General features: G+C 34.2%; 1 protein-coding gene across 4 annotated transcripts in view; it reads right to left on the bottom strand.

Moving 5' to 3' along the window:
- Positions 1-27690, bottom strand: part of LOC124641893 (mushroom body large-type Kenyon cell-specific protein 1) — a 198791-nt gene that overhangs the window by 86205 nt on the left and 84896 nt on the right. The gene's annotated exons all lie outside the window — the stretch shown is intronic.

Raw genomic sequence — 27690 nt, 5'->3', positions numbered from 1 at the left:
CATGTACCTTCTTAAGCCCTTTATGTACCAGAGCCGTGGTAACTCTTTCGAGCAGCCCCGGCAGGCCTTGGCCTTTTTGGGCCCTCGGTTTGCTGACTCTACTTGAGTCTTCGAGACATCTGTCAACTATTTGTGGTATTACAAAAAATGGCCAGGTCCAAAGAAGACGTATAAGAGCGAAGACAGTAACGTTCCTCGTCCCGCACACCCGTATTTTGGCGCGCTACTTTCTTAGGCGATTTTCCGTTATGGCACCTCCGCTAGTCATTTTGTTCTCCATGATGGACAGACATACGTACGTGCTTATGTATGTAGATATACGACACAATGCCGAATTACAGCCCTGAGACGTATGGGCATCTGGGTTAGATTATGGAGTCTGGATAAATGTGTCAGGAGATGATGATGAAGATGTGTTCTAAGATAATTTTCTTGTTTGCTATTTGATAGCTTTGTTTGTTTGGTAGTCATCTAAAGATCCTGTTTATTTGGAATCCTTACTGATATTTATAAATGTGAAAATAGTCTAGCTAAATCCTGAAAATAAATAAAGCCTACTTTTATCTGATTTCTGGAATTCCTTTGCTCTGTACGTGGGACGGGAATAAGCTACTTATAATAAAATATCGAAGTCCAGATCTTTTCTGGACCCTAGAAAACGAAGCTTTTGGCTAATAAAGCAGGCCTGGTGATATTCTGTAATTTTAAGTCCCAAATCAGAATGTGTTTTTGATAGCTTATGCTATTTATAGGTATTCTGGATAGCACAGCAACATAGAACAACAACAGCAACATAGATAGCACAGCAACATAATTACAATTTAATTAACCACAAAAATCACAACCAAATCTTTAACAGACCATAAATAACCATAACTCAAACACACTCTAGAAGCACAGACAAAACCTATCATACAGCCTACGAAGTATTTATCATCTGTGACGTCATTTCCGCACGTGTCCCACAGACAGAACTGTGGATTATAGCGAATACAACATTTTTGTTACAATATTTTTGAAAGGCTTAAACTCTTTATTGGCGCCGAAAAATATTGGAAAATATTTATTGCTATGAATTTTTTATTTGGGTTATCGGAACTTTTTTTGTGCCAGCTGGATGATAGTAAACAATCTTTTTTTGGAAATAAATTGTGAGGAAGGATTGGAAAAGCATCTCTAGTAAACTTCTGTAGATCTTAATGAATTAGTAAAAGGGTCTTTTATAAGGATTTTATTCCGTTAATCCTTAAAATGGTAATGACATTGAAGGACAGAAGAACTTAAATAAGTGATTCAATAGAACACAAATAAAATGCAGTTTAGTACTATTTTACTTCACCTGCATTTCGGCATAATAAAAACAGATCTGTTGCTACCACTACTAAGTACATATATTATTTCTAAGTATCATCAAAACCCTTTCAGAAAATACATCAAAATACATTGTTAAAATATCAATAAGTTAGGATAATGAATATAGATCTGACCAAACCTTCCAAAAATAAAACCTAACTCATCAATTTTGAATCTACAATTTTCAAAATCACCTCAAATAAGCAGGGTAATAAAATTAAAAACGAAAAAAAAGCTCCCAAAGAGGTGACTACTCGAACAAGGACAGACGTACAGTTGCGAATGTGTGCGTTCACCCTAATAATTTTTCGCCTAGGTCCCAGCTAGCCCGAAACGGGGCTAGGGAATAGGGTGCGCCTAGATAAATGTAGCGTTAGGAAGGAAATCTAGGAAAAAGTTAGTGTTTATTTAATTTTATTTTATTGGGAGTTTTACTAGATACATATACATTGCTATCCACATAAATATAGGTACTAATATAATAAAAAATAAACATTTATTTATCATTTCATGGTACCCTAAACGCTCCTATAGAGCCTATCGAACCAGTTGGAAAATTATTTCACTATTGGTAAGCTACATTGTCTCTGAGTAACTTAGGCTATATTTCGATCGGGATGCTTGTAAAAAGACGAGAATTTAATCATTGTAATTTTAAGATTTTTTAATATTTACGAAATTTATCATCATCTGCCTAGCCTTATCCCAAAGTTGTGGTCGTCTTCCAGTCTCACTGGATACTGTCTCTCGCTGAGTACCAGTGTTTTACAAGGAGCGACTGCCTGACTGACCCCCTCAACACCCGGGTAACTGGGTATGACTGGTTGGCAGACGTACTGGCTTCCGATTTTAGACTGTCAAAGAGGAAACAAATCAGAAGTGTTTATGTATACCTAAGTAAGAATGACTAGTGAAATTAGATAGATAAATGGTATTAATAGATGATTCATTATTGTAAGGTTTTTTTTCGAAACTATTGTGGTCTGTTCGCGTGATTAATATTTTATTAGGTATTGCCTATTGTATGACTAATTTTAAGTAGAATTGCGTAAAACGATTGCAGTTTTAATGAAATAGGCTAGAAGACTTCAAGTAGCTTCCTTACTTTGTATACTTACTTTGTATAAGTAGTTGTTTTTCACTAAGTTTAGGTGCTTAGATATTATTTTTTATGATACCTATGTTTTAAAGAGCACCTTATTATAAACTAGCAATATCCAGTTTTTCGATCTTAAAATCTTCCAGTCAAAAGAATATATTAAGAAAAGATATCACTTTAAAAATGCCCATGATATCGAAATAAAAATAAAAAATAAAAATCTCAAAAAATATTATCATATAAGTATTTAATTATTCAAACTACTTGCTCAAGCAGTCCCCCAAAACACGTTAAAATATTTGAAAAGTTTTAAATAATCTAAAAAAATCATAATAATTTATTATAATGACAACCTAATTTTCTGACGCTACTGAAACCGAACCCTTTCTACAACGATTTGTTTTAAAGGTCGTCGCCCTCACTCCGTCCCTTTCACACACGAGGGATTTCCTATCTTCCATCTCAGTCGCACACGCATAGGGAAACGCGACCTACGAACTAAAAAACTTCTTCCTACCAAACTATGGTAGGAAGAAGTTTTTTTTTTAAACCGGAAGTTTGGATTTCGGTGATGTCTATGGATAACCATATAATTAAAAATAACATAGGTACAGTAAAATATTATTTTTTGAAACGGGGGAACTATTATCCGTAACATGATAAAATGTAGCGTCAATCTACCTATGTATTTGAGACAATAACAAATTGCTTGTCTTTCGGGTTTTCTTAAAGTTCATTTACAAATTGTTCATGACAAAAATATTAAATTACAATATGTAGTAGAACGTTTCCCATCAAAATGTACAAGTAAAATTATTATACATTTAAATTACTTCAGTAATAAAGTTATTATATATAGCCTACTTACTTCTATCGTCTATGTAATTAACTCTCGTCATTTTTAATTTATCTCAATATGTGTCAACACTTTTTTGAATGAAAGTCTTATTTCAGCAATCTTAGACATTCATGAAATCAGCCTTAAAATGAGTGAAACATTGCCTCAGCATTCAGTCCTATTTCTTATACAAAGATACTACAGAATACACTATGACAGTAAACAATAAAAATAATTATAGAGTATAGAAGAGAGAAGAGAGAGAGAGAGAAAATCAGAACAGCAGAAGTAGCAACCCAAAGGGTAGACACTTATTAGCTTTTTCAAAGTTTTCACAGCCCTATTTTGTGAAGATTACCTAGATATTTTTCAAAGAGTGCCTTTAGGTCGACTGAAAAATAGACTTGATAAGGAGTATTTTTAGACTTATTTAAATACACTGTAAAGAACTTCTTTCTCTTCAATGATTCTTAGCCTAGTTATTTATTATAGACTTCTATAAGTTATTTTTAATTTGTACTCAATATACTGGACTATAAAGTCTGAAACCACCAACCCGCATTGAGCAAGCGTGGTGATTAATGCTCAATCCTTCTCCGTGTGAGAGGAGGCCTGTGCCCAGCAGTGGGACGATAAAAAGGCTGTATGTAACAGTAATAGTGTACTCAATGCAGATGAAAACGTATTGAAAAGCTAGCATAGCATCATAATTTTAATATAATATACTATTCACCTGTTATTTTGACTGGTACATAATTAATTTATGTGCATTGTACCTATAGTCCCTTTTCCTCATAAGTGCAGTAAAAACTACGTCAAATAAATACCAATGATAATGTAAGTACTAAGGAATTTATATTGCCAAGTTTCCTTCCTGCGAAACTGGCCCATCGTTTTAGTACAATTACACAATTTTATGTCACAGGTGTAACATAATAGACTATTACTACCTATCTCCAAGTTAATTACGTCATAATTTTACCCACAAAAATACTAATTTTCGAAAAAAAATCTCGAAAAAAAAACATTGAAAAAATCTCACTTCGTAAAAAATGGCGCGCAAGCATTGCCGTAGGTCAGTAACCTAACCGTCATTCATTCCAATTTCAAACTTGGAATTCCGAGCGAAGAAGCTACGCACACTACCACACCGCACGCACACGAATTGGGTGGGTTTAATTTGTATTTGTATTTATATAGGGCACGCACACACGCGCACATTATATGGGTCGGCACACAAACACAATGAATGTTTTTGACGAGTCATATAAGACGATATTTAAATGAATTATTGTTGTTTTAAAAGCGATTAATCAATGCAGGATGGGTATTTAGTATTCGTATTTTTTGTGCCTACATTTCATAGATTGAATGTTTCAAAAAAGTTTAGTTAGGTATAGACAAAACTTTCTTTTTAAACTGTTACTCTACGTAGGCGGGCTTGGCATTAAGACAAGTGATCGGCTGGCCTCAACTCGAGCTAATCTTTAAAAGATACTACAGCCATCAGCGGAAACATTGTCTCGAAGACATTCCGACTGACATTCGTCAGGGCAAACGACCTATTTCGTCTGCATACAAATCTAGCAACGTTAACATTTTGGTAGCACGCCTTTGAACGGTAAATTTACGACCCGTTTTTTCTCCATTATATAACTTCTACGTAGAAACGTAGATTAGTTTACTAAGATAACACAATGACTTATAAGTTTTTAACCTTACAATGTCACGTTGACACACAACAAAGATATGCAACCTAACCTTCCTCAACAGAAATAAAAAATACAGCTGTCAAATTTGTAAACAGAACGCGTTTTAAAATTTTGAAAAAGGAACTCGTGACGAATTCGGTCGTGTCGTCACTCGCAAGGTGTTCAGTCGGTGGTGTGCGTTCGGCGCACACGGGCGCGCGGTGCGTCCTTTTGGGGTAGGTTAGGGACGGAATTGGGGTGGGCCCCGCGCCGAATGTTCAACAGCGATGTTCGTGATATTGTGACGACGTTACGCAATGGCGTAAAGTTCGCCTCAAGTAACTTTGCATCTCAAAGTTCGCTATTTGTCTCTTACATGTAATTTGGCCTGAAATATAGCTACGTTGAATTTATTTTTGCAATAATTCATTGATTTTCTATATTTATCTCGAGAAGTTGATGTTTCTACGATCAGGTTACCTAGTAAGAAAATAAAAATGCCAAGAATACACTTGAAAAGTCAAAAGGTTAACACTTAGAAAAATGCTCTTACAAAGCTATTTTCAGAATAAATAATAATAGAATAGTGCTTTGAAGAATCCATTTTTAAACGAACCTATTTAAACTAAAATTTTCCATTGAACCTGGATTTTTTGAAGCTTGTAATATTTGTGCTCGTAATCTAAATTCAGATGCAATTTACAACAGCATCAGCTATTCACGTATCATTCCTATTTATTTCTTATTCCATATTCAAATGTCGTCCACAGATAAATAACGGCGCTAAAAAACCGCCCGTAACCGCTTCGATCCGGTTTGAACGGGACAAGTTTCGACCATTAAACCGTAGTTGACATTAGCGCGTGATAAAACGCATTTAAAAGTAAAATATTGAAGCTTTGTAAATGTATTAGATGCGTAGGTAACTAGGCACAGATTTAGATTACCTTAGAGGCGATAACTTAGGATTTAGGGCCAATTTCACCGACATTCGTTTATGCAATCGATTTATGCAATGTGTTCAAACGACAACCGATTTTTACTACGAATCAGAAAATTGTCTAAGATTGCTTTGAGAATCAATAGCTTTACTAAAAAAAACTCCCAAAAAACATACTTCGACTATTTGAGGTTTTAATAAAAATAAACAGCTGTTACCCTTAACTGCACGTTTATCTCACTTTGTTGTAATTGGGCCTTATAGCCTTGAAGACATGACTGAGTTAATTTGCTAGTGATTTACGTGTAACTTGGAAGGTATTCTGAATTATCTCATAATACAATGCAGTTTGCAAATCACGTCACAGTTAAATAATAGTGTTTAGGTGGATAAGGACTCGTTGCATAGTTAATAGTTGTATTTTATTATATTAGTTTAGTCTCACGGCTAAACGTTTTAATGTTATTTGGTATGTCACTAACTGTTGACTGTGTTTTTACTTGCATTTTTCGTGGTCGTTAAAATAAGCTAAGTGCAGTCTTTCACAGAGATAAGCTTTCCACAACAGATTTTTTAGTTTTATCCAGTTAATAACCTTACTTATTGAAAAAAAAATAGTTTGTTTTAGTGGTTTTTTTTTTCAGTAACTGCTTGGCAATTTTTTGACCCGAGTGAACACCTTTCGTTCGCAAGTAAAAATTCAGTTTACGCAAACGATGTATCTAGTGTTATGGTTGACAAACTGCGTGCGCAGCGGAATAACTTGTTCAGTTACATACAACTGACAGCGTCTGTCAATCGCCTTGGCGTATTGACATTGCACCCTAGAAGTTTTTATTTATTTTTATGCCTATTTAACTATCTCAAGAATTCATAAAGTAAATAAAAAATACTATAACCAGTAGTAATCTTAATTTTATGCCACAACAGAGAATCTATTTTAACCAATATTTGAATATCTATTTTAAATGACATCAGACCCAACCATAACCCAATATTATATTACTACAAAAACATGCCCATAAAAGAATAACATTTCAAAAAATAAAATTTTATTTAAAAACATCGACAGGCAAAATAAATGCCAGGCGAAGCATCTTAAACATTCATTAAAGGGCCAATCAAAACAAACGGGATACATAAACCGGTAAGACATATCTAGGTACATATATTTAAAAAAACAAAACAAAATAACACTGACATCATATCCCTATTCCCACAGAACATGAAAAAAAAAACAAAAATAAAAAATATAAGTATCCACTGTCGGAGTGAACGATCTTCGGGTGTTTCAAAAAAGGAAAAAAGAAAAATGTGCAACGGCCAATGCTCTTGGTGAGTTGTAGAATACGCGCTCCGGCAAAAAAGCGGGGTCATCGCCCTCGCGGCGTGTCCTTCGCGCGGGCTTGTGTGCGTGCGTGCGGTGACACGCACACAGCAACAAGCTCGCATTTTTCACGTGCGCACACAATTTCGCGTGTGTGCGTAACGCGGATGCTTTTGAGTGCGTTAACACGTTGGACGCACGCAAAAAAGAGTGCGTTAGGTTCGACGCACACTGACGTACAAGCATGTTGAGGTAGGTTAGGAGCTTTAAGGATATTAATGGACATAAAAAAACTTATTTGCAAATTAATCTGCGGTCTTACTATACATATTACGTCTTTAAAAGTGTCTATGGAGTTTCTTGCCGGTTGGTCCATGAGACCAACTTTTTGACTAGCAACTAGTATGACATAAGGCCTGTTTGAAATAAAAACATTTGACTTTTTGATGACTACATTTAAATAGGTTTCATTGAACTGCAATAACTTGCTTTGTTTCTTTATTTAAAATATCTTTCATTATTATGATGATTAATGACTTTTTAAAGCATCGCATGTCAAGTTAAATCATGTGCTGTATTGAGCACAATAATAAACTTTGTTGTCGCTAAAATGGACAAGGAAAAATGTTGTTATTTTATTTGAGACACAAGATTTTTTTTTATTTCCTCTTATTTCATTTCTCTTAATGTATCCAAACAAAATTGTATTTATAATACAAATGAATTGCTCACAGATTTTTTTATTCGGTGACTAGTAACTTTAAAAGTTTAAAATAGGCCCAAGTAAATACGTTAAAAAAAATCTTACACTCAAGACATCTTATGTAAAAATATATTTACCGTGCGTTGTACTAACGCTGTGTGTTACACTCTATCGTAAAGTTGCGTGCGTCGACCGCCTCTTAATTTTGTCATTAGAAGTCTACAGTCTACCAGTCTACATGTCTACAATGTCGACCAAATTGCCGCACTGATTGCCCGCTCTTTTTGCCCGCGCAAATCGGTACCAATTTTGAAAAATGCTGTGTGTAAAAAAGTGTTTTTAAAGTTTTTTTTTTGTATGTATTAAGTTGTTCTTTGAAATTGTTTAAGTTAATAATTATGAACAGGCTTTAGTATTTTTTTTAGGTTTTTCTTTTTTTATCTTTCTTCGTTATAAATAAATAACTTCACAGTCTTTATTTCATTTCGTTCTTGAGTTAAGTTTCCGAGCTTGTACCAAATTGTAACTTTGATTATAAAGCAGTTGTTGAATACAATAACTTTATCTAAGTTATACGGGTGTAGGTATTAAAAACAACAGGTTTAAGAACGGGACCAAAGTTCTTTTCGTCTCATTTACCTGTATTTACCACAAAACCAGGAAAAAAACCGTCAAATTTTTTGTGCCTTTTTTGTGCCGATAAATATTATTTTACTCAGTTAACTTTATGTTAAGCAATACATTTGAAAACAAAATTAAAGAATTTATATAAAGACGGAATTCATCCTCCTGCCCTTCTCCCGATTTTATTGGGAATCGGTACAGCATGAATTTACCCCTTTTCCATACTTTTCTGTCTGACATAATCTTACGAGAAACAGTATTCCAAATAACAAAGAATAACACTATACCCTCTACATCTCAGACTGGTATACATTAACATTTTACCAAAACAAAAATAATAAAAAAAGCTTTAAAACCAGTAGCTAAAGCTAAAAACCACAACAATCTAGCTAAACGTCAATTAGGATAAAGTCGTGCGCACACCGCGCGCAAACATTGGCCGCAAATAAGGGCTGGTTCGCATGTAATGCATGGGTTGGGCGCATCGTGTGTACTACGTTTATGGGTCACGATACGAGAACGATGGTGGCACGATGTTGGTGAAAACTGTCTTTTAGTAACAAATTATGAAATAGATTTTTTTCTTTACCAATGTTTTTTTTCATTAGTTGGACTAATGGACAAGTTAGTTTGCGTGGTATTTTTACGTGCAATTAAATAAGCAATACATGCATAAACTTAAAATTATTTCAAAGGGCTACTAATACACAACTAAAATTAACAAGCATCCTTAAAAATCAAAAATAGTTTTAGAAAAAAGTATTTCAGAAGACCTTTTTTAACAACAGCACATATTATGTATGAAGAAATAAGACCCACAAAATAAATATTCATAAAAAGTAACGTAAAATACGAAATGTCACTTTAAAAAAATCCTTACCTACTACGCCAATTAGATACGTCTGCTGAAATCAACAACGTGGGAAGCGAGTTATGTAGGTGTGATAATAACCACGTTTATAGGTCACGGGTCTCGTACGATTCAATCACGACATATCAATCTAAAGTTAAGATCTGTCTAACAAGAAAAATACATAAGTGGATCCTTTGAATGTTCGTATCTGATACAGACGACACGAAAATTGCTGTCATGAGTGGGTTTCACTTGAATTTGTAAAGCGATGAGTTTTTTTCATACTAGTTGTTTTGTGGAAATTACTGCCTGTACCGGGATAAAATATAGTCTATGTTACTTGGGAAAAGTCAAGCTTTCCAACTGTGAAAGTATTTTTCAAATCGGTTCAATAGTTTCGGGACCTTTACGGTACAAACAAACTAACAAAAAATCTGATCTCTTTATAATAATAGCGAAGATGACATTTTATGTGTAAGTATTTGTAATATAACTGTGATTTTCTATATCTGTTTACGGTATAGCAAATTTGTCCTTGAAGGATATTCTAGACTTAAAAATACATGTTATTGTTAAACAATGCAACATTATGCCTATAAACATTTATTTTAAAATCCTTATCATTAAATTTAGGTACCAAGTTGTTCCAGTCAACACAACACAACTTTATTAAGTTATCTGAGAAACAAAATACAATGAAATAGAAGCCAAACGCTATCAAAATAGGTTATAAGTAAAACAAAATATTAATATTAATTAGAAAATTATAAAGCACAAAGTTGAAAACAGGAAAACCTTGCTGGTACATAAATGTGGCTACAATTTGATTGCAAAAAGTACTTCAGAATATGCTTGAAGATAATTGGTTATTAATGTTTTAATTGTTTATTAATAAGGCTATAGAATATTGAATTAATGAGAAAACGTACCCAGGACTCCTTGAAATGTATTACTTGATACTTTAGAACATTCACTTGTATCTGAAGTTTAATTCAAACCATCAAAAAATAACAGTTTCGTAGGCAATCAGTCTAATACTGAATAACTATGTATTTGAAACAAAAACAATAATCAGGTAAAATCGACAGCCAAATTAATTTAAATATAGCTATAGGTAAACCAAATGGAGGATAAATGAAACAAATAAGTAATAATACAGACAAAAATAAATAAATGAATGCTACAAATAAACTGTGATACAGCGGTAAGCTCGATAAAAGTACGGTTTTTCGGCCTTGAACCGTCTGATATTTATAACCGTATCCAAAATGATGAACGACAATAATAACGGTACTTTACATATGCCAATTAATTGGTAGTTTATATTTTATGCTACTTTTTATGCATACCTATGGTCTTTATCATATTTTTTTATAATATTATTTGGATTCACAATCAATTGTTAATTTATTTTTTATTTGCTTTCGTTTATGTACTTTTGTTGCATAAAATATATAGAAAATTGGACACATTGGGTAAAGTAGAAAGAAAACAATAAATGTATATTTTATTACTATCAAAACATGTTAAACAAATTTTAAAGAAAAGTTTTCATATTTTTTCTTCTCCACAAATGTTTACTCATTTATAAAAAACCCCAATTACATTACCGAATCTTAAAAAAAAACGGTACAATAAAAACCGAAACTCGTGAAAACCGTCACAGCCGCGCCCGATCTAATTAAAGTAAAAGCTCCCAGTGTGCGTCACGCTTTAACCTCGTAAGATACGCGTAATACTAAGTGCATTACGCGTATCTTACGTGTTTCAACGTGTTGGTGAATTGTTGGTGAAGTGTTGGTGAGCTGTTGGTGATAAGAGAGTACCTAATTTTTACTAATATTAAATTTTAATATGAGAAAGTATATCTGCCTGTGTGGGAGTATGTGACCAAAGTCAATAAGTCTAATTCATTTATTGAAATTAGGCTTATTAAATAAGCACTTTTTTACATAAGCTTACATTGGACAGCACCCCCTAAAAATGTCTCCCTGTAACATTTCATATTCAGCGGCTTAGTTAATAATAAAACAAGTAACTTGCTTAATGAATTCAACCATCTCAGATTCTTCATAACACAAGAAAAAACTATTATTGAAATCCTATCTATACCTGTTGCAGGTTTCTAATTAATTAGAAAACCTATCATAAGCAAAATGTTTCTTTTGTACTAATTATAAGTAGTAAGTCTTATTAGCCGAGCAAAAACTAGGTCAATACAAATAGCTTCAATCTTGAATATTGTAATAATTGTTCTTAATTCAAAATGAAATGAATACCTATATAGAATACCTATTTCTTTATTCAAATTGATTTTCTTTTTTATACAAAATACTAAATTGGTGGTTCCATTTGTTATTTTTAGTTTTTTTTTGATAAATCAGAAGATTGATAAAATTACTATTAAATTATTTTACTTATTGCATTTGTAATGGCACTACATGGAATATTTTTTCCATTTGTGTTAATGCTAGGCTTTTGATAATTACATAATACTTATGAAAAAGGGCACTTATTGTTACAGTATGACCATAGTGTAAATATAACTAATATGTTTACATACATAACTAAACCATTAATCAATCACAAACTCAAAATTCAAACCAATTCCAAATCAACACTCCACATTCAAAAATTCAAAATTCGAACACCGAAAACACCCGGCCGACGACACCCGACGCCAAAAAACAAAAGCGAACAAGGGAATCGCTAGATGCAAGAATCATCGAACAAAAACAGGTCATTGTCGAAAGTCACCGGATTCGAGAGGCCCCGCCCGCTCGCGCCATTGGGCCTCCCAGCGAACGCACTTCGGAATTTTAACAAAAACCCAGCCTAGTTCCGCCTTCTAAAATGTTTTTTTCCGCTCGCCAAAATGGCGGTCCCACTATTTTGTTTACAGATAGTATTGCGGATTAACTTTGCTTTTTAATGGACTGTTTTATCTGTACGTGTAACTGGTCGGTTTTTTGTTTTGTTTTTTTTTGTTTTGTGCGCTAGTTTCGTGGTGAGTGTTGTGAGAGTTTCGGACGTTCTGAATTTGAATGTTTTTTTCGAATATTTTTGCTTGTTTGTGTTAAATAACTTTTTTGTGCTTTTGTTTATTTTGTTTTGCTTTGTTTGTTGGGTAGGTACTCATATTGTTGACAATAAACGGTTGTAATGACAATAATATTGAATTAAAAAAATATATTTTGTAGAATAGACAATAATGAAAATAAAATATACCTATTCGGATTTATAAATTAATAGCATTAACCTTATTTAGGTATAATTAAATACATACGTACATACATTTGACAATAATCCTAATTTTATTTGATGAAGTAGAGAACCTCTACTTAACAGTGTGGTATCCCCAATCCGCATTCCTTCTCTGTATGAGAAGAGGCCTGCGCCCTGCAGTGATACAATAAAAAGGCTGATGATGATTGAAATTGAAGACTAAGTACATATCTGTCTTCCATCACTATCAGTCTACATAATTTTTATGCCACTCCATGCAACATGCATGCTACAAACCAGACAAGTGACGTCACAACACGTGCTCAACACATATGCTTGACACGTGCTAACTGAAGATTGTCTCAAATTAGTTGGTGTATCTGTAACTTAAAGAGAGTATTTTATAATAATGACTATTTATCAGAGACTTTTAAACTAACTTTAAGTATCTCCTGTGTCCTGAAAGAACTAAGAAGCGTGTGAGATGATGGAATTAGACTGTACCATCTTTGGTATAGTCTAACTCCTTTTCCCAATTATGTTGAGGTCGGCTTTCAGTCTAACTGAATGCAGTTGAGTAAGTGTTTACCTATAGCCTGTCTTCATGCGAAAATTTCACGAAAATCTAGAAGCTTTTTCAAATAATCATAACCGGCAGAGTACCTACCTCGATAAAAATGGTCTATAGCCTTCCGCAATAAAAGGGCTATCTGACACTGAAATATTTTCTCAAATTGGACCACTAGTTTTTTAGATTAAGGCGTTTACAAACTCTTCAGCTTTACAGTAAGTATTACTTTAGTTAGATAGTTAAAACAACTATAGCACAAACATAAGACAGTTTAGATTTCACTCTCAGCTTCCGTGGCGAGATGCGCCAGCTACTAATTTGTAACTATTAACGTTTGTCTGTTTGTCACTAACTTGTAAAGTAAAGGTGGTAAGTAAATCTTGGATGAAAAAAATAGGTTTAGCATCTTGAAGCTGAAATATCTTTGGTAAAGATTTGTTTTATTTAAAAAAGGCTCTTGGTGATCTAAGAATAGCAAATTTAATATTAATCACCAGCCTTCCAAATATGAGTCTGCGGGTTCGAGTAAAAGTCAAGAAAGTGTCAATGTAACCTTTCTGTGGTACTTATAATGTACTTTTTAAGTGTATCTTGGACACCAATGACTCAATACATATGAAGTAAGTACATCATCTGGAGGAAACCTGAACTGAAAGTCTGAAATCACCAATCTTGAGCAAGCGTTTTGATTAACGCTCAATCCTTATTATCTTTAGGCCTGTGCCTTACAGTGGGACAGGGAAAAGGCTGATGATAATGACAAAAGGGCTTGAACAAAACAGGGTTAGCAGCGTGCGGGAGTGTCAGACTGTTACTGACAAAATCTCATCATGTTCCTTCTTAAGCCCTTTATGTACCAGGGCGACGGTAACTCTTACGAACAATCCGTCAGCCCCAATTCGCCTGTTTTCTATTAGACATTACATTAAAATAATTAAACGTACCCCCAAAATACATGTACACAGTAAACTTTATCTCCCAGTTAAGATTTCACTCTCGTCGACAGCATCGCTGGCGTGTAGCCAGTAACAATTTGGCGAGAATTAGCACTAACTGTCAGTTTGTTTGTCACTTATATATGTTATGTGTTGACAATGTTTTAGTTAGAGTGTTGTGTGGTTTGTTTAATGATTCACGATGATGACTATTTAGATAGGATTGAAATATTTTTTAATATTTTACGGAAATGGGATATTGAAATCACAAAATCTGGAAACTACACTATCCTAGTTCTGATGTTGATGTAACTTGAAACAAACTCACAGAAGTGTGTCATAACATTCAATCATTAATAATTATTTTTCATCAAAGTCATACCTACTTATAGGCTACTTTTAACCGGGTAAAGGAAGGGACTACAGGAAGCATCAAAAACTGCTGGCGAAAGTTAGTAATGGATAAATAATATCCATTTACTATCCATACTTAATACCTTCTACACAAACAAATTCAAAATACAATATCCAAAATCTAGATCCATACAAATAAACAAATCGTTGACTACTGAATTTTGTCCATAATTTTGCAAAGGCCCCAGTACACGTTGGCCCAAGTGCGGCCAATACACGCCATCACCAATGTGTACACGGGGTATTGGTGCAGGTTGGCGGACATTTGTCAAGGTTGGCGCGCATTCGGCGAGTTGTCGGTTTTTTGGGCACACATCAAAGGAATCGTGGCCCAGCTTGGCGTGTGGTGTTTACACATTCGGCCAATGTTTAGTTCGTCACCGGCCGCTGAGGATAGTAAACTTTTGCGTTACGTATAACAATAAATAAAGTAGAAAATATAGTAGTGTTGTATAATATAAATATAGTAGTACAGTATAGTATAAATATAGTAGTGTAGTATACAAATAAACTGTCGCAGCCGTAACTACCTCGACGTCCATCGCAAGTGGTTTGCCAGGCAGCAATTAGCCATGCGCCAATGTGTAAACACCATATGATCGTGGCCTACATTTGTGCATTGCAAAGCTTGGCCCAACACAGGCCAACGTGTACTGGGGGCTCAACATACTCGGACTCACATAATCGAACTCGTTTTTCAGCCTTACCTAAAAGTGCATATTACAATATTTTCAACACCAAAAAATAACTAAACAAACACAATTTTCGCGGTTTCTCCTCAAAAATAACCCCTGTCCTACCCCAAGTTGTATAATGTCCGAACCCGAAACAAATAGCTTGTCTGCATTGTCTAGTAAAAAGTACAGACACGCTCCCCGGGATCTTTGACCCTCAAGATGCACTGCATCTGGGAAGGAACGGAGGAGGTGGATGCGGCACTATGTTTTAGAAGCATGGACATATACGAGGATCAGTAATTTGTAGTAGAGGAAGGTTAAGATATAGCATAAGTAAACTTTTGTAGTTTCTTAGTAAGTGTATCTAAGTATTAAGAGTTGTCTTTGAAAGCTTCAAGATTCAGTTAGCCAAAAAAGTTGGGTTAAGTTATTCAGACTTGTAATCTAAAGTACTACACGCTGTAGTCTTGTGCTATTGTATAGCATTTAAAATAAAATAGACGTCATTTCTCCTTATCAATCGTACGTATTTAATGCGACAAAATAACTTATGTAAGACGAAGTATTTCGTGGTCTGAATCTTTGATTGTTAGATCTTTGTCTTTAAACGAACAGACTTCTATTGTATAACGCGGCACAAAATTTTACATACCTACTTCTTCTTCGTCCTGCCCTGTTCCCAATTTTATTTGGGGTCGGTGCAATATGTCATCCTCTTCCATTTTCCACTGTCACTCGTCATACTTACACGAACCTAATCATACCTTTCTAATACCCCTAGCAACATCATCATCATCAGCCTATCGCAGTCTACTGCTGGACATAGGCCTCTCCAAGTGTACGCCACTGAGATCGATTTTCGGCTGCTCGCATCCAGCTCCTGCCAGCCGTCTTGCGCAAGTCATCACTCCACCGTGCCTGAGGACGTCCTACACTAAACAACATAATCCTCCAAAAAAGTATCTTTATCTTTTTCTCGAGTATAATCTCAGCTCATCCACAGTTTTCCAGCATCCACCCACCGTGGGATCTCACCCCAGCATCTTAGCACTTTTATAGGTCGCCGTCGAATCGTCCACTCGACCACTATCGATCTCGGCCGACGCTCCTCGCGCTAATATTTCATCTCATATTTTTTCGGTGCTTTATTCTTTAGTTTTATTTTGTGTGTCGTGTTTTGTTTTTTTGTTGGGAGTTGCTAATTGGTTTGTATTGTTTGTAATTAGGTACTACAAGCAATTGGTAACTTTGTCAGCTTCTAAATACATATATAGCTTGTGTAAGGGGATATATTTTATTTTATATGTTATTTAAAAGCGATGATAGACTTTAGCTCGAAAACTTGAAAGATTAGTAAAGGCTGGTGACAAACAGATAAAACGCGGAAAAATATTTACTTAAGTACACAGAAATCGGTCATATGAGTCTTTAATCAAAATATTATGACTGTCAGTTATTTATAGTGTGCATTTATATAATAACATAAGCTATTCATTTCCAATTCGAATCTGTTTAAAACTACTGAAAATGATTTTCCATAGCTTTTCTTTTTGGATGACATGGCAGTACCATACTTTGAAGAAATAAGTGTTATAGTACTACAAAATACTTGTATAAACAAAATGATATACGCCTATATTACATACGTATTTTACCAAGTACATGATAACATAAGTTCTACAATAAATTCGTTATAAAGAAAACTACGTTTTAAGTTAAGATAAAGCTACAAAACGATGATAAAAATAAGTATTAAGCCAACAAGACTCATCAAGTACGTTGGTTTCCGTCTAGAGGTCATTGACCTGGTTCGACACGTCACAGACAGACAGACTAACTGAACCAGACTAGACTGGAACTTTTATGTTTTCGATGTTTTTAACAAATATTTGGCGGTATCAGTTTAGCTTGGTGAAAGTGGTACTATTTGAGAATAAAACTGTGCATTTATGGGCATTTACATAACTTTCACTAACTTCGTTTTGATAAACGAGCATATTTTTTTTTTCTTACTAATAGATAGAGTCAAAGCAAGGTCTAAAAAGCACCTACATTGGAAAGACTGATTACTTCTTCCAATCATAAAACACATACAGGTATTCAAAATATACAAAGTGCTAGTACTTAAAGTAGGAATTACTCATCAGACATTTTTGCTGTAAATACAAAAAAAAGGTAAATAGGCAATTGACATGGGTAAGAAAATTCCATACAACAGTAGGTACCTTAAACAAGAAGCAAGTTTTGCACCATTGCCACGTTGGATAGCAATCTTTAACTTTTGCCCAAAATAAAAACCAACCCTTGGGTCACTTAAACTACACAGAAAATCGGTTTTATGTAAGTCTTCACTTAGAATTCAATCTTCATTCATACCAAACGCCACTAGCTCCCCATCCATGAAGTACCAAGTTTACAGACACGAATTTGTTGAACAATAAACTATAGAACTGATGAGCGCATAACAAGAGAAACATACTACATTGTATGGTAAGGTTGTACCATCGTCTATGGGGTTTGTTGACTTAATGGGGTCAAATGTCTTTTAAGCTTACTGTTAAGATATGGCTTGAGAAGACATGATATAGTTAGGTGCTTAAAAATGGGTGAGATGATGGTAAAATAGATGTTTAAATCTCTGACGGTAAGATACCTTGCTCCTACCAGTTTCACCCGTGTTCTGTAAAAACTACTTCGTGCACCCGGATAAAAATTAATCCTATAGCCTTCTTTGATGAATGGGCTATCAAACACAGTAAGAATTTTTGAAATCCGACCAACAGTCTCTGAGATTAGGGCGTTCAAACAAACAAATATGTGGTTACTTATTGCGGTTTCAATTCTTGTACAGTATAATGTCTATATGACCCACAATCTCTTATATTTGGTACCAAAGTATATGTTTACACATTAAATATTTTACAAAAAATTCCACACAAACCAATCAGCTGAATTAAAGAAATAATGAATCATTGGTACAAAATAACAAACACATGAGTTTCCGAGATGTTGACAAACAGACGTACATACACCGGAATTCCGTGTGTTGTCATTGTAATTACTAATTTTATTGTGAATACGCGTCATTGACACTTCCTTGGTTTTTAATCGGTAATTAACTAATTGATTAAATCATTAATATGGTAATTGAGGCCTAGAATAGATCTGAAGTGACTTTGTATGTGATTTGACTGTATAATTTTGTAGTTTTTTTTTTCGTTTTGACATAGGAATAAGGTTAAAATAGTCCGTAGCAGTTTATTTGTCTTGAAAAATTACTAAATGAATAAGGTAGTAAAAGAATTTTCAATATAAGTTCAGTAAATCTAGAGATTACGTCCCTTCAACCTCACTAACTATACTGTTTATTTTCTATGTATGATTGATGTATGTAGATAATAATGTTTAATATCTTAGCATTTATTTTGCACTTGGCGTTTTGATAAGAGGGGAAATTCATGATTTTATAATACATTAACCACATTAAAATCGCTATGGATTTTCATTTATTTTTTTAACTATTTAGAGAAAATTATCAAGAAACCAAACCTTATCTACTTAATACTCAGTAGTGAATTAAATCTCTACGCAAGTAAAGCCATACTATAACACTAGTATATAAAATAACCAGTTTCCGATAGTCACATTAAAAGGTCATACTTACATTTTATCAGTACAATATGCTTTTTATGAGTCACATTATTATGTTGTGAACTATTGCATCGTACGATGCACTGGAGGTTGCTGCACTTTTCGTATTAAAATGCACCTATATTAATTAGTTATAAATACTACTATAATAGAGAAAACATTTTTGTATATTTGTTTGTTTTTACCCTAAAATCTCCGAAACTACTGAACTGATTAAGACAATTCTATCACTGTTTGAAGGTACTCTCTTCCCTAGTAACTTAAGCTATATTTTATTTCGTTACGGGCAGTTGTTCCCATGGGATACGGGTAAAACCACAAGAAATCGGCTAGTTTAATATTTTTTGTATATGATACCGTGACTTTGTGGACTGAAAATATATTATAGGAGTTAAGCCCCAACACAATTGGGAAAAGGCTCAGTAGATGATGATGCAGGAAAAATGTATAAAAATCTTCAGAGTTGACTGATACGTTCAAAAAAATATTCATAGACAGACCACATTACTCAATATCTCTCCTTTGTGACCACATAAAGACCACAGACAAGTTTCAAACTGACTAATGAACAAAACTTGTATACAGATAAAATATATAAAAAAAAACTATGCAGAATGACTGGCAACCTAAGCCAATCGAATCAAAAAAAGATATTCTACGCCCACAATTCAAAAAGCGAACGCGTCTCAAAAGCTGTCAAACTGCCCGCGCTGACGCATGCTTATAGGGCTGCCCAGAGAATTATTATTTTTTTATTTATTAAATATTTTTTTTACACGAAAATTATATATGGAAAGAACACACTACAACATTATTACTTCTATAAAAGAGTGTCAATGGAGTTTCTTGCCGGCTGTTCTCCATGAGACCAACTTTTTGGAACCGTGCAACTAGTATGACGTTTTATAAAAGCCTGCAAAGGCATTTATTATTTATTTAATATTTTTGTACACAAGAAAAATAAGAAATATAGAAAGAACATAGGTACTACAACATATTACTCCTTTAAAAAAGTGTCCATGGAGTTTCTTGCCGGCTTTTTCCATGAGACCAACTTTTTGGAACCGTGCAACTAGTATGACGTTTCATAAGAGCCTGCAAAGAACTATTTGTGATAAAAACATTTGACTTTGACTGAGGTTTTATCAACTAAAATTTTGATAATTTATTGTGCGATACAGGTGGTTAAGTAAATTTTATAAAAAATTTTTGATTCCTCAAAAATATAGTATAAGCTAAAAAGTGCCAAATATGTAAGAAATTGGGTTTGTTTTATCCGAAGATTCAAACAGAAGTAGGTATATGAATAATTATAATTTTCTTCCAATTTTACACAAACGTTTTTGTATGAAGGTATTTCATTCTTTGGATATGCCAAACATTAATACTTGCTGCTATTATCCCGTAATAATAAAATAAAATCTATATGTAACAGATCGTCTTAAAGAAATACTACATCTTCGATATGTCGTAAATCTATAAATTGTTTTTCAGTTCAATATCCGCTCCATTCATCGGTTCTTAAAACAATGTACTTACCCTTCTATTATAATAATCTATCAAGGGGTCTCTTCTATCAAGGGGTATTGGGTTGCCCGGGTTGAGGAGGTCAGAAGGAGGCAGTCGCTCCTTGTAAAGCACTGGTACTCAGCTGCATACGGTTAGACTGGAAGCCGACCCCAACATAATTGGGAAAAGGCTAGGCAGATGATTTATAACGGGTATTTTAAATTATTACTAGTGGCAACCCTGTAAAAACCTGCCCTGCCACAAGCGAGATCGTCAATCGCGATATTTATGCGTTCTTTTTTTGAAATCTCAAACTGACCACGAAAAGACGTGTGACAGGAATATCAATGCGTCAAATGGTTCGATTTGAAAAAAGAACGTGATCGATTCGAATTTAGAATAGATATTGTTTTGTTATGGCCTACTACATTATGTATTGTGCCAGCATCTTTGATTAAATAATACATATGTCGATAGTTTCATCACCTCTAGGGAAGTACCGGTAACATTTCTGTCATATCGATATTTCATATCGTGGTAAAGTTATCGGCACGGATATTGAGCCCTAACCTTCACCTGCGCAGAAGCGATTTATTGGTTTATTGCCTTATGTGTACAGTGCGCAAAGCGATCCCCACTCTTCCGCCGAGAGCTCAATATCCGTGCCGATAACTATATTCTAACACTACTTAATTTTGTAAGTTACGAATCAAATGAATGATGAACCAGTAGCTTATCGATTATTTTTCATTTTCCAAATAGAAGAATTTTCAAAAATATCTATAAAATTCTTCGCATAAATGTCTAGAGCTGTCTTAACAGTTATATTATAATGTAAGCAATATAAATAGGTTATTGGCCAGCCCTGCGACTCCGGCGCAGGCCGTTCACCGCGTCTCATTTTATTTTTTGTCCCGCATACAAACTTACTTACGCTTCTGTGTTCAGGTGACAACCACTTTTACTGGACTTTACTTACGTTTTAATTATCATTTTATGTTATATTTAGGCACAGCTTCACTGAAAGTATACACATCAGTTTTCTTAAAACAATTGTTTGCTATGAATTTTCACCTTTTTTTTCCATAATATTAAAACAAAAAAATATATTATTATAATACCTATTCTGTATACACTTACTATAATTGATTATATTATAAGTAATAAGTATTTGTAATTTTCACGTTCAATTTTCAAAGAAAACTGTAGTTTTAACAAAAGCGAATGTTTATATTACCGGTGAAAATGGGCTTTAGAAGCTTACCGTCTTACCACAAAAACTTTTTAACGTCAGTTTAAGGCTTGTCTAAAAAAAATGTCAAATTATGACGTTGACATACGGTTCATTTTGGAGCCACATTTTTTTTAGACAAGTGTAAAACAGTGGTTAAAGTTTTTGTAGTAAGGCCATTAGTGTTTTATTTAAAAGTGTAATTAAAATCTAGTATTTATAGATACAAACCTTATTGTTAAACTAAGGTACGGAGTATCTTACTATTTCTACAGAAGTACAAAAACTAAACCAATTTTTTAATAATACTTTGTGAAATATTTTTCATAATTTCATTTGATTCTAATTCTAGCTAATTTGGAGTAATTAATGTTGTTTTCAATAGTAATTAATCAGAAGTTATAATTAATTTAAATGTTCGTTGTTTGATTAAGATCTGTTTCTATGAAATACTTGAAAATTGATAAAACAACTGATGCTCTTGTATTAACTAATTAATTCCTATGTTTGTAATAATTAATTTTACACGTAATAATTCAGGATTAGTAATCATTACAAAAATAAGAGTTTTTGAAAGATTCTTGGTTTAAAGTTTAAAAATAAAATTAAGCCACCAACGTGGTGTTACTAAAATTCAGATATTTAGGTACTATTTTGAAAATACAATAAAGAAATAATGTGTAATGTCTTTTGAAAACGATAAAAAGAGAACTTTTGACAAATGTCACTTGAAAAGTAATGTCTCTCTTTACAAATACGGAAATTAAATAAAAATAAAGTACATAATTGTTTTTTCTCGAAAGAGCATTTTTCTGAGATCAAATTTTGACATTTAAACCCAAAAGTTCACTGTCAGCATTAAATATCAAGGTTTTATGAGTCAATAAATAATCAAGGACAATGTTTTAAAGTCGTTTTAACTTAATCATTGTAAATTATTCCAATTTTGGGATTATAAAGCTTTACTTAAACGTATCTTAAGACCACACTGACTTTTGGAAGGCACGTTAAACTGTTGACGCCCGGCTATCATTTGAACATTTTTGGCAGTCGTCGGGTAGTCAGAAGCCAGAAAGTCTGACACCGGTCTTACCAAGGGGTACTGTGTTACCCGGGTAACTAGATTGAAGAGGTCAGATAGGCAGTCGCTGCATGTAAAACACTGGTAGTCAGCTGCATACGGTTAGACTGGAAGCCAACCCCAACATAGTTGGGAAAAGGCTGGTCAGAGACTACAGAGAGACAAATTATTTTGTGACTTACGTTATACCTATACTTGAAGATAACTTATGTTGCAGTATATTGGTTCCAAGAAAACATAATCACGTAAGTTTCCTGCAATCCCACGTGGAATATAATAATCTTGGCAGGAGAATAAGGTCAGGGACGAACTGAGATGTTCTGCTCTTATTACCTTTTAGTTTTAAGCGTGTTTCTCCCAAAGGAATAGCAATTACTGATAAAACTTAAGTCACCTAAGCTGCTTCTGAATTCATTATCCTCCTGCCCTTATACCAATTTATTTTGTGGCGTAGCATGTTTTCTTCTTCCATACTGTAATTCTTTCTAGTCGTACTGACTTCCAATCAATCTATCCATCTTTTTTTTGGTCGTCCTCTTCCAGTATAATTACCTACGTTCATGCTCAAAACCACATTCCTTCACATAACATAAATATATGAAATTGCTATGGTTTTAGCAAAAGATCAAAACAATAGTCAGCCTGAAAACTTGCACAAACACCCGTTGATAGTAAGTATCCTTCAGTCATTTGTTTTTTCGCTGTCCTACTGCAGGGCATAGGCCTCTTCTCACACACAGAAGGTATGAGCGGTAATCACCAAGCTTACTCAAGGTGGATTAGCGATTAATTCCGATGAAAGACAAATTAATAAAATCTTAATTTCTCCTGCTATAGCCATGAACTGCCCATTGCACCCTACAACAATATTGTAAGATATAAATATAAGGCGTAACTGATTGACCAGCAAACTGGTTGTTCTACCAGTAGCTTAGAACATTTAACGAACTGGAGAAGCCATGATACACAATAATTGTGCGAAAAGGTCTCGCTATCCTAATTATTAGGTGCGAAAAAGTCTCGCTATTTAACAATAGCAATGGCTCACTTATATACATATTTCCGATGACATCGTACAACAAAATTGACAAAAAGTACATATATATATGGATGGATGATCTGGCCAAGATCGCCGGGAAGCAGTGGATACCAGTTGCTGAAGATCGATCAAAATGGCGAACCTTGGGGGAGGCTGCAGTCCAGCAGTAGACGTCTTTCGGCGAAAACTACGCACCTATACAATACGAGTATGAGCAGGGCTCTTGTGGTTTGATGAACGAAGAAGAAGGCACGATATTGGCGTGTCCATTTCGTTTTAAAGTCTAAGATCACTAGTTCCTCAGGGCGTTATGATTATCTTCAAGCCTTCCTACAGTGAAGGTAGTCGCTTTATGTTGGTAGTCTTTTGTTTTTATTTGTAGAAGTAATCAAATGAAATAGTTGTGTATTTGTTGTTAAGATTTTAGTTTCAATAATGATTATTTTCTTTACTGATTTCGGCTCGCAGTTTCAATTGTGTTTTAATGGTTAAAAGTAGTGTATGAGTTATTTTGGTGTTTTAAGTAAGCTACATATTGCCAAGTTTTGTCAAAATCCGTTCTGGAGTCTTTACGAGAAAGAGTTGCAAACATTATAATGTGTGAATTAGTAAGTTACATTCGCACATCATAAAATCCACGTGTAAGACTTTTCAGGAACATCCTGAAGAATTGTATTGAAAATCTTTTTTTCGTTATTATATTATGTTATCCAAACTCTCAGAATACCGTGTAATAAATATGTGGGCCCAAAAAGCCCTATTCAATCAAATATTTTAGACGGAATACCTTTTTCTCTTTCTAAATTATATCAACAAAATGAACAAATAACTACGTCAGATACACTGATGATGATGATGATGTCCTCCTAGCCGATTATCGGCTACGACGGCTGTTCTCACGTAAGGAGATTAGCCAACTACGCAGGACATATTATAGTGCACGAGCATTTGCGCAGACACAGGTGCACTCACTATTCCTTAACTCTCATAGCCCGATGGGACGGTAATCCGACACGACCGGAGAGAGATCAGGCGCAGGACCGACATTTACGTGCTCTCCGATGCACGGGTGTATCAATCACCAACTTCCAGGCTCCGGGCTGCTTTGTGAAAGTCTTCTAAAACCCACAAAGCGATTTCGGCCCGACTCGGGAATCGAACCCGAGACCTCGTGCTCAGCAGCCGCACTTGCGACAGCCAGACCAACGAGGCAGTCAGATACACTAATATATTGTAGAAATAACATTTTCTCAGATCCTAATTCAAGGATAGACCACTTTTCAAACGGGTTCCGCAAAGGATGTCAATGTCAGGCTTGTGTATCTAGAATTCTAGACTTAAATTCTGTCCAAGTTTAGCTAAGACTGTATTATCGATATAACTTGATTGAAGGTTGATTTTGTGGATAAAATAGAATAGGTACATAAAAGCATAGTACCGAATTTGTATCATCAATAAGAGTTTTTACTTATAATGTGTAGGTAAGACATAAAAACAAAGAAATACATAACCTTTCTTGGTAGTCGGGTAAATAGATTAGGCAAAATGGTACCTAATGACACTTTGCTGTTAAGACATACTCCTAACTGGGATGTGACGATTTAAGTAATTTTTTACTAACTCCCTTACTTATAAAATCTCTAATCACCTTCTAAGCAACATTTTAACTAATCACTACTTAAAGTCTTAAGTAGTGATTAAATGTTAGTTAAGACATGCTTAAGCAACGTTTATAAGTAAGAATTTTCTAAAACAGCCCTTAAGTATTACTTATATTTAATTGACGTTTATAAGTAAGGCTGTAAGTATCCAAAAAGGTGGAGAAGTCGGTGGTAAACTAAACACAGCTATTTAAACACCGACTGTTGGAGCGATGTACTTAGACAAAAGTGTTATTTTTGTTGAAATAAAGTGAATATAGAGCTCAAGGATGAGTAGGTAAGTATGTAGATACACAGAACAAATACCTACACTAATAACCCTTTATAAACCTTATCTAAAAGTTTGCGACTGAAGAATAGGTACATTGTATCCAGAAAAATCTTGTAACAATAACCACTAAGACGAGAAAAGCAAGTTTGATTTAAATAAGATATTGACATAAACCATACTATTTACCCAGTAGCTCTCTATGTATGTCATACTTTAAAACAGTCCATATCTTCTACACTAAAAACAAGAATATCCACACTTATTCACAGTCTCCAAAGAAAGGGTAAGTGACCTTCCCGGCCGTATTTTCGGCTTGCTTGTGCCTTACTGAAGGAATACGCGAGTGGGGTAGGTCGTGCCGACCGGTTTCGCAAGTATCAAATTTCAGTGAAAGCCTTTTTATATTAGTGTGTGTAGGGTTAAAATTGAATTGCTTTGTTTTGTCATGTAGAGGGTTAATGCCTTGTGTTTTTGTGAAAGATTGAATCACCATTAAAGCTTCTACTAGATAAGTTTAATCATCATCTGTCTAGCCTGTCTAACTATGTTGGGGTCGGCTTTCAGACTAATAGGATGCAGCTGAGTACCAGTGTTTTACAAGGTGTGACTGCCTTTCTGATCTCCTCAACCCAGTTACCCGGGCAACCCAATACTCCTAGGTAAGAGTGGGAGTCAGACTTACTGGCTTCTGACTACCTGTAACGACTGCCTACTACTAGCAGATAAGTTTAAATTAGGAACAATTTCTTACAGCTGTCTTTTTTTATAAAATTTCAAACATCGAAGACAGAACACTCCCGCTCATTTTTTAAACAACAAACGAAAAAAAAAGAGAATTTAATAAATTTCAAACGCCATAGACAAAATAAGAACGCGAAGCAACAAACGGGTATGGCTTAGAACCAGGCCTTTTTGTTTAAGACTTGTTTCTCGTTTTAACCCGTAGACGGATGAAGTGCATCAGTTTTTACTCAGAATTTATTTTGCACGATAGATATTACTGATCCGAGCTAGCGGCCATTTTGTTCAGTTTCGCTACTTGAAATTGCGCGCGCGTTTTATTTTTCATATTGTTTTTTTTTTCTTTTTTAAATAGTGTTTTAATGCGTTGAAAGTTGATGGCGATTGTCGTTTTTAATGAAGTTTATTTTTGGTTAGAGAATGGTCCGTTTTGTTTGTCAGTTTGTAGACAGAATATTGAACTTGGAGTTTCCTTTAGGCTTCAAACAATCTATAAACTCTTTAAGCCTTCTTTTGTTTCACTGTATTTTTTTTCATATGTTCATAGGTACGGTCTTTTAACTGTGTTTTTTTTGCAGCAGTTTATATGCTCTTAAATAATAAAAAACGACAATAAATTATGATATAACTACTTACTCTACGCACATCAAATTATTCACAACTGCAACATTATAAACAAAATCTGACTAAAGAGAAATGAAATTAATCACAAAAATATTTCGTTATTCACTACTTGTAGTTTGTTTTAAAATTCGTCAACACTTGTCTAAGTGACAACATTGTGAACAGCAGTTTAGCAGGTGTTTACAAACATATGTACATACATAATAATTATGTTTACTATTTACCGAGTGAGGAAGTAGGAAATACAAACGTTATTAAGATAGTGGCTAAAATTGGTTTTTGAGTGGTAATTACAGTTAATGTTTAAGAAGAAGTTAAAGCTTTTGACTGGGCCCAATCATTTCACAAGAGGAATTTGTAGGATAATAATATTATAAATCTAGTATATTAATTTCTGAATATTCTGAATTATTCCCCAAGTCCAATGGGTGCCTAATTCCCTAATTGTGACAAAAATTGATCCCTGATGTCTTTATGTTGATCATGTTTTTTGAATTAACCGAATACTAAAACTGTGATATAATCAGCCATATCAAATAAATAGTGATATTTAAAGGCCAGAATATTACATGTAAGTTCACGTCAAACAATGACGTATGGAAGAGAGATGCTGCGCCGAACATAAATAAAAT

This window comes from Helicoverpa zea, chromosome 23, assembly GCF_022581195.2.
Source record: "Helicoverpa zea isolate HzStark_Cry1AcR chromosome 23, ilHelZeax1.1, whole genome shotgun sequence".
NCBI lineage: Eukaryota > Metazoa > Arthropoda > Insecta > Lepidoptera > Noctuidae > Helicoverpa > Helicoverpa zea.
The sequence above is the reverse complement of the archived record's forward strand: the minus strand, read 5'-3'. Positions and strand labels throughout refer to the sequence as shown.